The following is a 15,240-nucleotide window of genomic DNA, read 5'->3' on the forward strand; positions in this document are numbered from 1 at the left end:
AGTACTGTTATTTAACTTATAGATAAGGCTAATTATTGGATTGCATTTATGCAGTTTCTAAAAAAAAAAAAAAAAAAAAAAAAAGATATCATTAAATGATAAAAGAGTCCCCAGCCTTTCGGTTCATATTTCGATAATGTTTTTCTCTTATTCTCAGCTTTGTCTCTCCACTGTCATTTGTTGATTAAAAACACACATCCACCAGCATAAAGTAGATTGCACTTCACATCAGAGCTACAAAAGTCTCTAACATTTATCATGATAAGTGTTTGCTGTTAACTGGCCTTCCTTATGTAGACCTTGAGAACAAGTCTTTATAAAACAAGGCTGTGCTCTTGCTGTTTGTATTGTTGCACTAAATACTTCGCCATGAAAGAGAGTTTGTGGGGGCAACTAAAATACAGGTGCTGATCATATAATTAGAATATCACACAAAATTTATTTATTTCACTAATTCCATTCAAAAAGTGAAAAGTATTATATGCATTCATTACACACAGACTGATATATTCCAAATGTTTATTTCTTTTAATTTTGATGTTTATTACTGACAGCTAAGGAAAATCCCAAATTCAGTATCTCAGAAAATTTGAATATTGTGAATAAGGTTCAATATTGAAGACACCCGGTGCCACACTCTAATCAGCTAATTAACTCAAAACACCTGCAAAGGCCTTTAAATGGTCTCTCGGTCTAGTTCTGTAGGCTACACAATCATGGGGAAGTCTGCTTACTTGACAGTTGTCCAAAAGATGACCATTGACACCTTGGACAAAGAGGGCAAGACACAAAAGGTCATTGCAAAAGAGGCTGGCTGTTCACAGAGCTCTGTGTCCAAGCACATTAATAGAGAGGCGAAGGGAAGGAAAAGATGTGGTAGAAAAAAAGTGTAAGCAATAGGGATAACTGCACACTGGAGAGGATTGTGAAACAAAACCCATTCAAAAATGTGGGGGAGATTCACAAAGGGTGGACTGCAGCTGGAGTCAGTGCTTCAAGAACCACTACACAAAAACGTATGCAAGACATGGGTTTCAGCTGTCGGATTCCTTGTGTCAAGCCACTCTTGAACAACAGACAGTGTCAGAACCGTCTCACTTCAAAAAGGACTGGACTGCTGCTGAGTGGTCCAAAGTTATTTTCTCTGATGAAGGTAAATTTTGCATTTCCTTTGGATTTCAGGGTCCCAGAGTCTGGAGGAAGAGAGGAGAGGCACACAATCCACGTTGCTTGAGGTCCAGTGTAAAGTTTCCACAGTCAGTGATGGTTTGGGGTGCCATGTCATCTGCTGGTGTTGGTCCACTGTGTTTTCTGAGGTCCAAAATCAACACAGCCGTATACCAGGAAGTTTTAGAGCACTTCATGCTTCCTGCTGCTGACCAACTTTATGGAGATGCAGATTTCATTTTCCAACAGGACTTGGTACCTGCACACAGTGCCAAAGCTATCAGTACCTGGTTTAAGGACCATAGTACAGTATCCCTGTTCTTAATTGGCCAGCAAACTCGCCTGACCTTAACCCCATAGAAAATCTATGGGGTATTGTGAAGAGCAAGATGCGATATGCCAGACCCAACAATGCAGAAGAGCTGAAGGCCACTATCAGAGCATCCTGGGCTCTCATAACACCTGAGCATTGCCACAGACTGATCGACTCCATGCCACGCCACATTGCTACAGTAATTCAGGCAAAAGGAGCCCCAACTAAGTATTGAGTGCTGTACATGCTCAAACTTTTCATTTTCATACTTTTTAGTTGGCAAAGATTTCTAAAAATCCTTTCTTTGTATTGGTCTTAAGTTATAGTCTAATTTTCTGAGATACAAAATTTGGGATTATAATCATCAAAATTAAAAGAAATAAACATTTGAAATAAATCAGTCTGTGTGTAATTAATACATATAATATACAAGTTTCACTTTTTGAATGGAATTAGTGAAATAAACTTTTTGATGATATTCTACAACCCGAATTCCGGAAAAGTTGGGACGTTTTTTAAATTTTAATCAAATGAAAACTAAAAGACTTTCAAATCACATGAGCCAATATTTTATTCACAATAGAACATAGATAACATAGCAAATGTTTAAACTGAGAAAGTTTACAATTTTATGCACAAAATGAGCTCATTTCAATTTTGATTTCTGCTACAGGTCTCAAAATAGTTGGGACGGGGCATGTTTACCATGGTGTAGCATCTCCTTTTCTTTTCAAAACAGTTTGAAGACATCTGGGCATTGAGGCTATGAGTTGCTGGAGTTTTGCTGAATTTGGTCCCATTCTTGCCTTATATAGATTTCCAGCTGCTGAAGAGTTCGTGGTCGTCTTTGACGTATTTTTCGTTTAATGATGCGCCAAATGTTCTCTATAGGTGAAAGATCTGGACTGCAAGCAGGCCAGGTTAGCACCCGGACTCTTCTACGACGAAGCCATGCTGTTGTTATAGCTGCAGTATGTGGTTTTGCATTGTCCTGCTGAAATAAACAAGGCCTTCCCTGAAATAGACGTTGTTTGGAGGGAAGCATATGTTGCTCTAAAACCTTTATATACCTTTCAGCATTCACAGAGCCTTCCAAAACATGCAAGCGGCCCATACCGTATGCACTTATGCACCCCCATACCATCAGAGATGCTGGCTTTTGAACTGAACGCTGATAACATGCTGGAAGGTCTCCCTCCTCTTTAGCCCGGAGGACACGGCGTCCGTGATTTCCAACAAGAATGTCAAATTTGGACTTGTCTGACCATAAAACACTATTCCACTTTGAAATAGTCCATTTTAAATGAGCCTTGGCCCACAGGACACGACGGCGCTTCTGGACCATGTTCACATATGGCTTCCTTTTTGCATGATAGAGCTTTAGTTGGCATCTGCTGATGGCACGGCGGATTGTGTTTACCGACAGTGGTTTCTGAAAGTATTCCTGGGCCCATTTAGTAATGTCATTGACACAATCATGCCGATGAGTGATGCAGTGTCGTCTGAGAGCCCGAAGACCACGGGCATCCAATAAAGGTCTCCGGCCTTGTCCCTTACGCACAGAGATTTCTCCAGTTTCTCTGAATCTTTTGATGATGTTATGCACTGTAGATGATGAGATTTGCAAAGCCTTTGCAATTTGACATTGAGGAACATTGTTTTTAAAGTTTTCCACAATTTTTACGCAGTCTTTCACAGATTGGAGAGCCTCTGCCCATCTTTACTTCTGAGAGACTCTGCTTCTCTAAGACAAAGCTTTTATAGCTAATCATGTTACAGACCTGATATCAATTAACTTAATTAATCACTAGATGTTCTCCCAGCTGAATCTTTTCAAAACTGCTTGCTTTTTTAGCCATTTGTTGCCCCCGTGCCAACTTTTTTGAGACCTGTAGCAGGCATTAAATTTTAAATAAGCTAATTAAGTGGATAAAAGTGTAAAATTTCTCAGTTTAAACATTTGCTACGTTATCTATGTTCTATTGTGAATAAAATATTGGCTCATGTGATTTGAAATTCCTTTAGTTTTCATTTTATTAAAATTTAAAAAACGTCCCAACTTTTCCGGAATTCGGGTTGTAATTATATGACCAGCACCTGTATATAAAACCCATATACGGCATAGAATAAAATAGACTGTTGATTGGCTGACTTCTGGTGGAGGTAATGCATCTGTAGAAGATAAAATGAAAAAGAGAAAAAAAAAAAAATCATTTCATTTAGGCTTTAGAGTCTCCCCCTCACAAATACTCATGCATTTCCATTTGACACTGATTTATTTATTTATTTATTTTTTGAGTAAGGCTGTGGTTTTACATGTGACAAGTGCTTGAAATGAATTATGAAACAGAATTTACATTCTGATTCAAGTGTGTCTGTATGCAGCCTCCTGCATGAGTGATTGAAATTACAAGTGCCTTCAATTTCCAACAATTTCAACCTCGTTAAGACGACGCTCACCTGCAAGAGCGAAAAATAAGCCCTCTAAAAACAGAAGTGCTCCTCTGCCATCCAAACCTCTTTCACCACTTGTTTCCATCCTTTCTATCCTTGAAAAACAACTCTTATCCACTCTGGCACATCGTCTTTCCAACCCTTCCCCATCTCTCTTCTTTTTCTCCTGCATATCACTTACAGATGCCCATGTCTTCATCAAAGATCTCAAAATATCTTAATTTTCTTTTCCTATATTTTCCTCTTACTATGTTTCATGTCTTCTGTTGTCTTCTTTTCTGAAGGACTCTTCACTATGTCCCTTTATATGGCTAAAGAATGTAACTTCCTCCATTTCCAGTCCTGCTTGAATTTCCCAGCTGTTTCTGATACAGAACCATTTTAAACCATCATGCCAAATGCAGAAAGCATAAAGGTTGCAATTTCAGTGTCTTGTACTTTGGTGGTTGACGTCCTGCATTTTGACATGCTATACTCCATCGATCCTTCAAATGATTTTAAAATTTTTAGTCATTTTACAATTATTTTGAATGCAACTTTTATGAGTGGCTGATAATTAAGATAATTAAATATTTGTACATATTTTTCATCACACCTATTAAAAATGATCTAGCAAAAGAAAAAGAGTAAAAAATACTTTCTTATTTTTAAAATAAAAATAAAAATAAAAAATACTTGTATATTCATACAATATTTTTTTATTAATTAAAATCTTGATTAAAAACCTGAATAAATAATAATAAATACATAAAAATATTAAAGACATTTTCGTAAAAAAAATATTAAACAAATTAAATGTCATTTTTCTGTTAGTCCCTAACATAACAGTATGTTGCTATGGCAACAACAAAAAAGAAAATTTTGGTGATATGGTTAACAGGTCATAGCGGTAACTATGTTGATTGATAAAATACAGCTGGAACTGTAGAAATATCCATTTTGTAATAGGAGATCACCGCTTGTTCAGATACGCCAAACTTTTATCCAGTTCTGCAAAAATAACATTGGCATTAAAATGTGCTATAAACTAATTCAGATTCATTTTACTTTTCTTCGCACTTCACAGCGAAGCTCTCTAACGCTGTCTTTTCCTCTCTATCCCTCTAATCTGACCTGCCAGAGCATTGAGGATAGCTTCTCATGGATGAGGTGCTCTGAAGTGGAGTGAAAGAAACTCTTTTCTCTACACAGTTATAAGGTTTACCCTGGCAGATATCATCGCTATCTTATTCCATAACATGGGTGGATGAACATCACATGGAAACCTACTGTTATGCTTCGTTCAGCATGGGAAGGTCATGTTTAGCCTGATAAGAGGAGGGCTTTTCTATGCCTCAGATTTGGCACAGAAACATCTTGGCTCATCCACAGTGGCAGAATCTTCAAAGGCAAGCCTTTTGTGTATCAAAGTCAGTGTTGGGGAGTAACTAGTTACATGTAACGGCGTTACGTAATTTAATTACAAAATTGTTGTAACTGTAATTAGTTACAGTTACTACGAAAAAATGAGTAATTAAATTACAGTTACTTATGAAATTTTTTACGATTACAAAGGGGATTACATTTGAATATTAACACACATCCACATACAGATTTAACTGATTTCTTTCCCAAATTGCGCTGACTATTCTGAGAAATACCGCCCTAATAATTTCCGGGATGCGGAAATACAGTCTGGTTCATAGAATCCAGTCATAAAAACGAAATGCCTAACGCGGACGGAATATGCCACATTTTGGATGACTAAATCAAAAGTAAGTCAGTACACTTGAATCAAAACATGACATCGACTAGTGTCTGTGAATATAAAGCCCCAAAAATGCAATATATGACTTGCACATTCTGCGTGTCTGTGGTCAGGCGCGGACTGGACACCGGGAGAACCGGGACAATTCCCGGTGGCCTGGCAGCCGATTTTGCCCCACTATTTAATATCATTATTGTATAATTGCCTGCCGAATGTAGCCTACTAAAGCGATCATTTGCGAATCCGCCATTTGATAATTGAATCTCTAATAAGTCATGAAGTGTTAGTCATGACTCGCGCGCTCTCCGCGCCTCCGCCAAACGGTTTGGATCAGACTCAGAGAGAGATAGAGTGGACTGTGGAAGCGCACAGCTGGAGCAGAGAAGCAGAACTCCTGTTCAGGGTTTCAGGTCAGTTTCATCTGTAAAGATGCTTTTATGTCTTTGTTTTTTTATTTATTTAATCAAGCAGCAGCACGTTGCTCATCAGTCATCACTCAAAATACTATATAAAGGACATCATTATTATGTGTTGTAATGTTACAGTAGTAATTTAGCTGAAAAAAAATTCAGATTTTTTTTTTATAGGTTTAGGGGGAGCTACGACAGACAACAACGCAACCCTTACGAAAATTAACATTTTAATATTTAACTATAAATCCAGAGAAAATGGTTACTATTGTTTAACTGTGATAACCAAAAATGTAAAATTATTTTGCAAATGTATTTATTTAAAAATAAATACAAATCAATTTGCAAAAAAACAAAAACAAAACAAGGTTATTTTACTTTTATATAGGCTAATAAAAGCATGGTAATTTTTTGTAAGGGAAAAACATAACTCGTGTACAGTATTAGGATTTTTCTATAAAGATATTGTAGTATTGTAGAGTATTGTATTGTAAAGTATAGTTTTGTTCAATCTTGAGTATTAAAGTCATGAGAGAGATGGATAACAGGGCAAAATAAAGAGACTGTGGAAGTGAAGGTGCAGTTCAGGAGAGAACTTTTAATTATTTTGCATGTCCCCAAATTAAATATTTAAACCTTTTTTATGTCAGGTCCATACAAAAAATAGTTTTGTCCATGAATTTGTTTGTATGAGTTTGAATTTTCCAGTCTGAATTTTTTTTCCCAGTCCGCCCCTGCTGTAAATTAATGGCAAAGACATGGTTTCATTTACTACACATTGGCCTACTGAAGCTCGCAGTGTTTTCAACCTCTGCTGCCTCAATATAGGAGTACACGAGCACATAAACATAATTTCTAGAACTGCTCTGTGTCACTTCATGTGCATTTTACTTATTTTGAGAAAACTATCATCATATACAGAGACAACAGTTTCAAAAAAACACCAATGTTTCAGGAGTTTATTACACAGAATACATCACATGCTTATTAGATAACTGTATTTAAGTTGATGTATATGCTTTTATTTATTATTCTTTAATTTTCACAAAATTAGAAAAGTAATCAAAAAGTACTCAAAAGTAATTAGTTACATTACTTTAATAAAGTAATTGAAAAAGTTACACTACTATTACATTTTAAACAGTGTAACTTGTAATCTGTAACCTATTACATTTCCAAAGTAACCTTCCCAACACTGATCAAAGTGGATAGAAGGCAAATCAGAGGAAAGCACTGCAAAACATCTGCTGAGTTTACAGGGCTGTGAGGTTAACATAATCCTTTTTTTTTCTTTTCTAAATGGCCTGTTCAGTGGGTAACCACAATCTAACTTTAACTCTCAAGGCTGCAGAGGTTGTTGTAATAAATTATCAACACAGTGTTCTGAAGGAAAATGTAATCTTTATAATGTTTGTATCAGAGGCATGCAAAGCTACTAGAATCGTCCTAGTAAATCCTTTGGGGCTTTATGTCTCAAGCACCGACTATCAGGATACCCACAGCTTTTAGTTGGGTTCTCAAAAAGAAAACTCACAAACCCTTTTCAGTGTTTAAAGTTTTCATCTCTTTTAAGGTGAACTAAAATGACACACACACACTAACACGCGCACACACACACACACACACACACACACACACACACACACACACACACACACACACACACACACACACACACACACACACACACACAAAAACCACACAATGTATTTCTATGAAGTATTATTATTACTATCAACTGCATAAGCCCAACAGTATGCGAAACATAATATAGGCTGAATGGAGAAACATCTTTTGATTTTTGATGGTGTCATGCTCTCAGCAGAAAACACTCACCTCACACATTGTGGTCATCACAAATCATACTCACCTTCAATGCAAATTAACTTATATTTAGACTGGGATTTGTTCTTTCTTTCCCTTATTTAGTACTTTAGTGTTTATGGTTTTGTGTTTACGATGATGGAATATTGTGCATCTTGGAGTGCATATCACTCTTTGATAATTTATTTTTCAAAAATACACATTAAAATGCAAACAGTAATATTGTGAAACAATTACAACTTAAAGTAATGGATTTCTATCTGAACACATTAATTTACTTCTGTGATGGCAAATTTTTAGCAGCCAATATTTCAGTCTGATAACATGGTGTTCAAGAAACATTTCTTGTTATTATCATTGTAATAACAGTTTTGCTAATTAATATAATACATTTTATCAGGATCCGTTCAAAGAACAGAAATTATTTGAAAAAGAAATCTTTTGTAACATTATAAATGTATTTACTTTCACAAATTATCAGTTTAATGTGTCCCTATATATACAGTATATATATATATATATATATATATATATACACACACACACACACACACACTTAGTAAATGCATTTACTGTCACAAATGATCAGTTAATGTGTCCCCACTGAAATGTATTCAAAATGTATTTTCCAGTCCTGTGGATGTTTTTATAGTTAGATGCATTTAGCATGTTTTTTTTTTGTTCTCTAGTCAAACAAAATAGGCTACTTGTTGGTGAACTGGACCAAACACTAGAGAAAAGCCTTTTAAAATGCTTGGGAAGCACCAGCTCTCACTGCTCCAGATCAATAAATTGCAAATTGGAAGACAGAGACACGAAAATGGCTTCCATCTTTGTGAATTTTCCTCTCATTGATTCTACACTTTCAGCGGCAGGCATTTATTTTTATTTTTTTATATGATGAGTTGTGATAGTTTAACAATAAAATCAGTATCACAAACACACTCAATAATACATCCAATTCTGTTTCTCTCTCTCTCTCTCTGCTTATTCATGAGACATTGTTTGTATGCATTTTTGACAATAAATCTGTTTTGCATGCATTCATAATCCCTCCCCTGAAAAAAAACCCATGGCAAATGCTCCCTATATTTGCATCATGGCTTCAGGCTTTAAGCTGTAACCACAAAATTCACATCCAATTTAAAACCTTACAACACCACAACCTATTGAAATTAATCTCACGATCTCGCTCCCTCCCAACACTCGTCTCAGAACGGAGGCCTTTAGCAGTGTACACATGACCCTTCAGCTGCAGTGATACTGGCAGGGGGCTTCTTGAGGTATCAACTCGTGTTTCAGCCCCTTGTGGCGGTACACAGACAGGTGGGATTGCTACAGTGCTGCTGTGGCAGTAGAGGCTTACCATCTCAATGCTAACAAGAGTCAAGCTTTTACACACTATCCAGCAGCCAAAGAGAAATCCAACACCGGCCTCCAGAATAGGATAAGCAGTGAATTACTTGGGCTTTGGCAATGCCAGCTTGGCTGATTCGCAGATTTCCTTTCACTTCTTCCATTTCACTCCTTCTTTTATTATTTTATCTATACTTCTTTTTCAGTTTTACCATAAAAACATGCTGTAACTTTTCACATTTTTATCCACAGTGAAAAGAAGAAAATTCACAGAAACTAAGATGCAAAAACAACTTGTTCCATATTTCTGATGACAGACAGACACATGAATACAGGACTCAAACCCCACCAAAATTGATGTGAACAACTCCTATTTGGTATTCACAAACTTCTTACAAATCTAAATTTTGATGAACATGTTTTACGTTGTGCTGAATTTATATCTCACACAGATCTGGGCAGGTTGTGTATGTTTTTTGTTTTGTTTTGATGTATCAGAGATCTTAGTGATAGTCCAGATGAGGAGGCTTTTTTCACATTTTTCCAAGAGGTAGTAGAAAGACAAGACATTGAATCATAAAGAGACTATTACCGCATGAAAAGAAACCAATGCAATCGAAACAACTCAGCCACAGCCAGAACGGCTTTCTGCTCCCCTGGATGCTCTGAGAGGGACTACAAGCTGAGTTTAAGATAGAGAGAGAAGTGGACAGTGTAATTTCCAAGGTAACCAACATTACAGTCTACAATTACTAGAATTATTCTCTCAAGAAAGGCAGAAAAAATAGTAAAGCACTTATTAGATGTTTTTATTCAGATGCCCAATTACAGTCAATAGCAACAGAGACTTAAAAAAGTACACAAAAGTACACAAAAGCAATGCCAGCAAGAGTGCAAGCTGTTATTAAGGCCAATGGAGGCCATACAAATATTATTATTATTATTTATTTATTTATTTGTTTTTTTTGGGGGGGGGGGGATTAATACAGTATGTGTGAAATAGGGATATGCTGGTATCCAATTTTCACAAATACAATAGGGAATGTAGATTCTACAGCGTCTAATACTTCAGTTTCATCCATCGCACCCAAAGATAAACTGCAGTGCTTCACAACTATAGGACAGGAAGAGCTAAATAAACTTATCACTGTATCTAAACCAACAACATGTTTATTAGATCCTATACCCACTAAATTACTGAAAGAGTTGTTACCTGTAGCCAAAGAACCGCTTCTCAATAATATTAACTCGTCGTTATCTTTAGGTCATGTCCCAAAACAATTTAAGCTGGCGGTTATTACGCCTCTTATTAAGAAACCAAAACTAGAACCTAGTGAACTGGCAAATTATAGGCCTATTTCAAATCTTCCATTTATGTCTAAAATTTTTGAAAAAGTTGTGTCTGCTCAATTGAGCTCCTTCCTGCAAAAAAATATCTGTATAAAGAATTTCAGTCAGGTTTCAGGCCCCACCATAGCACAGAAATTGCACTTGTTAAAATTACAAATGACCTGCTTCTTGTGTCAGATCAAGGCTGCATCTCATTGCTAGTTTTACTTGATCTTAGTGCTGCATTCTACACCATAGATCATGACATACTCATAGATAGATTACAAAACTATACATGTATTCAAGGGCAGGCTCTAAGATGGTTTAGATCCTACCTGTCTGATCGCTACCATTTTGTTTATTTATAGTAAATGGGGAGTCATCTCATTTATCACCAGTAAAATATGGAGTGCCACAAGGATCCGTCCTAGGTCCCCTTTTATTTTCAGTATACATGTTGCCCCTTGGTTATATTATTAGAAAATACAGATTAGTTTCCACTGTTATGCTGATGATACTCAGCTATATATCTCAACGAGACCAGATGAAACTTCTAAATTATCTAAGATTGGATGACCAATCATTTTCTCCTATTAAATTCGGATAAGACAGAGATATTAATCTTTGGACCAAAAAACATTACACAGAATCTTGTAGATTACAATTTGCAACTAGACGGGTATAATGTTACTTCCTCTACAGCCAAAAATCTGGGTGTTATATTGGACAGCAACTTGTCTTTTGAAAATCATATTTCCCATGTTACAAAAACTGCATTCTTCCATCTTAGAAACATTGCCAAGCTACGAAACATGTTACCTGTTTCTGATGCAGTAAAGCTAGTTCATGCATTCATGACCTCTAGACTGGACTATTGTAACGCACTTCTAGGTGGTTGTCCTGCATCTTCAATAAACAAGCTACAGGTAGTCCAAAATGCAGCGGTTAGAGTCCTTACAAGGTCAAGAAAATATGATCATATTACCCCAATTTTACAGTCTCTGCACTGGCTACCTATTAAGTTCCGTTTCAGTTACAAATTATCATTACTTACCTATAAGGCCCTAAATGGTTTAGCTCCTGCATACCTAACTAGCCTTATACCACGTTACAATCCATCATGCTCCCTAAGGTCACAAAACGCTGGACTTTTGGTAGTTCCTAGGATAGCAAAGTCCACTAAAGGAGGTAGATCTTTTTCACATTTGGCTCCCAAACTCTGGAATAGCCTTCATGATAATGTTCAGGGTTCAGACACACTCTCTCTGTTTAAATTTAGATTAAAAACAGATCTCTTTCGCTAAGCATTCGAATAATGTATCTCTTAAATTGTGAGTGTAGTTGCATCTGATCAAATGTGCATTCTTATTCTTTAGCTTTGGTTAAACTTATTAATTTTACTTTGTTGGAACAGCAGCTATGCTAATGATGTCTCTATTTGTTTCTATGTTTTGCCAGTAACTAGGATTTACACAAGCTCCAGTCTGGATCCAGAACACCTGAGAAGAGATGATGCTAATCCTCAGAGGACCTCAGATGATGCTAACCATGAATCAACAACAGAACTAACAAATATTGCTACAAGTGTGTCTGCATCATATAATAATTGCTGTTAATAATGTTCATCCTCTGGGTGACTACGTCTTGTATTAATTTTTCAGAAAAATCCTGTCATACGCGCACAAACTGACAGTCACCACTTATAAGCTACTACTAAATATTGTAGAAACAATTTTCTGTAAAGTTGCTTTGTAACGATTTGTATTTAAAAACCGCTATACAAATAAACTTGAATTGAATTTAATTGAATATTTAGTAAAAGGAATTCATTTGTAAAATGTTTTGTGTGCTGTAATCTAAATCTTCAGAATCCATATGATGGCGACTAACAGACCCAAACTCAAGCAGTGATTGTAAGCATCCATACCAATGCTCATTATAAAATCAATAATTGCTTTCAAGAAGTTTTACGACAGGAAAATTGAATGCTCATTGGCTCTTGCCTGCTTCGACACAGATTGCGACATGCCATGTTTCTGGTGAGGTGTTTGAATGAAAAATGCGTGCCTTTATGGAGTGGATCTGGATAATAGTCTGGATAATATTTTCAATGATTAAAAACTTAAATTCTGCTCTGTGCCTCACACAAAACTTTAGTGTTACATCAGAAAGTGAGTGTGACTGCATCGCATAATTATTTGGACTACTTTTGGTACTGCTTTTGATATTTTTGCAATATATAAATGAGTGTGATTGCACTTATGTCTGTCATGTTTCTTTATACTTCTTTATACTGTATACACAGCACACACACACACACACACACACACAGACATATATATAAATGATTATGGTTAGATTTAGAAGTAGGAGAGGGATCAGTGACTCACAAATATATTTTTAACGCTATGTTGTTACTAAAATGGTTATTTATTTCCCTGTGTATTTTGGTCTATTACGTTTTATATATTTTTATATTCACTATAAATGTTGGGTTTAGGTTTGGGCATAGGTTAAGGGGTCTAACAATCTAAATCGCTTATTGATAAATTTATAAAACTGCATTGATACAAATATTTTAATGATATAAAATAATATTTTATGTTTTTAGCTGTAAATACATAACGATTTTATATTTTAAACATTGTAATACGTCCAAATTGTATGTTTCAGCATCATTTTTGTGCTTATAAACATTACCTACTAATACCTACGTCGCTACGTGTAACCAATGAGACCAGGCTGGTTTTTGACGGATTCCTAAAATTCCTGTTTTCTCATTTTTATGACTGGTGGTCTAATGAATTTGTTAAGCACATACAGTGCTTAACAAATTTATTAGACTGTATTTATTATTTATTGATTTACATTGGGTGGCACTGTATCTCTTGTAGGCTTATAAGGTTAATAAAATATACAATCCTTAACATTCTTGTGATAACATTAAATGGCAAAGCAAAATTAAAATTGATCATACTGAAATATTAACTTTTAATGGGCCATAATGAACTTTCAACACTTTGAGACCCCATATGGTGTTTATAGTTTGAATTTGTCAGCTTGAGTCATGAGCTGTTCCAACAACTGCTAAAACACATGGCTGGGTTATGATGCATAACCATGCACAATTTATGTAATCACATTGATGTAAGCCCTAACATTCTCCTGTTCTTGTTTATATAGGTATATACAGCCCAGATGAGGCAGCTCAACTAAAAATCCACATACTCTATGAATCTAGGTCAACAGACACAAAGGGATTGTTTAACTAGGAACAGCCAAGGAAACAGGATTCTATACCTCTCATGCCTTTTATTCCACACATGCGCAAACACAGTTTTTTAAATCTTTTGTTATCCTCTACCAACTGCCATCTTGTGCCTATTTTAACACAGTTTTGTACTCTCTCCATCTGTCTGCTAAACTCTGGCTAACCACAAACACTCCTCTTTAGGTAGGATAAATGAATAAAGATTTCAAATAAAGAAAACAGCTGTATGCAGAACCCAAACTGAACTTCTTGTGAGTGACACTGGCCAATGGCATCTGAATTGCAAAAATGTGCTGGCTATAAATTTGTCAAACTGTTCTTGAAAACTATGTTTTGTGTTATTTTTATTAAACAATGAAAACAAGAAATAGCCATTTCCCCCTGGCTTTTTAGCTTCCGAATTTCAAATAGTTACCTCTTTATAAATACTAAATATTATACATGAATTGCGGCATTTAAATTAGTGAAGTTTCCTATTATTATTTATTTATATTCAGTGCTTGGCAGGTGTTATTTTTGGACCTTGGTTTTATGCCATGGTACCAATGCATCATAGATCCATACATGAGAGGCTATGTACATAAAATGCAGCACATAACCATCTAATGTAAATTTTGTAGTGGGTCACAGAAAGTTTGATTCTTGATGCAACCCTGCATATCTAATTTTAATACAAAAACTACACTGCCAGACCGTGCTAGACTCAAAAACGGCAGTCGAATAAAAGCAGTCAGGCTTTTTATTTAGATATAATGACTCAATAATGGTACATGGGCCATTAGTCAATCATTACATCTAGAAAAAAAAAAAAATCAGGGCACACTTACCAAACACCATTTAATCTATTAATACAATAATAAAACACTCTTCGGTTGAACTAGATGCATTCACAGAAAAAAAAGGGCAGTCTGGAAGAAAAAGTGATATATACTGTATCTTGCTGATCAGCAGGAGTCTCAAAACACATCCAAAGCAGCATAAAGTAGACTCCAAACACATCTTATATTACAAATCAGTGTCTGTCTCTTCCTGTTTCAGTTATTTCAAGACTAAAAGCACAGTTTTGTGCATCCATGAACCATTCAGGTATGCAAACTGCTTGATACGTATATCAATAAAGAGTGGAATTCAGCACAAATTGCTCAGCTTTATGACGATGATTAAAATGCCCTGAAAAGCTCTGAAATGCAAATATTTAATAGCATTATCTTTCTACGGAATCCACGTTCTCCAGTGAATTGATCCTTTGAGACCATCACCACCTTGCTTTGAGGAACAGACAGATGCATAGATGTCCTTGGCTTCAAGTTGGGAATTAGAGTGATCCGGGAATTAATCAGAGCCAGAGCATTTGAATTGCAAAGGTACA

At 35.8% G+C, this 15,240-nt stretch overlaps 1 protein-coding gene across 1 annotated transcript in view; it reads right to left on the reverse strand.

Moving 5' to 3' along the window:
• LOC132110770 (pro-neuregulin-3, membrane-bound isoform-like) overlaps positions 1-15,240 on the reverse strand; it is a 339,324-nt gene that overhangs the window by 104,018 nt on the left and 220,066 nt on the right. The window lies entirely within an intron of this gene.

Source organism: Carassius carassius, chromosome 30 (assembly GCF_963082965.1).
Source record: "Carassius carassius chromosome 30, fCarCar2.1, whole genome shotgun sequence".
Lineage (NCBI taxonomy): Eukaryota > Metazoa > Chordata > Actinopteri > Cypriniformes > Cyprinidae > Carassius > Carassius carassius.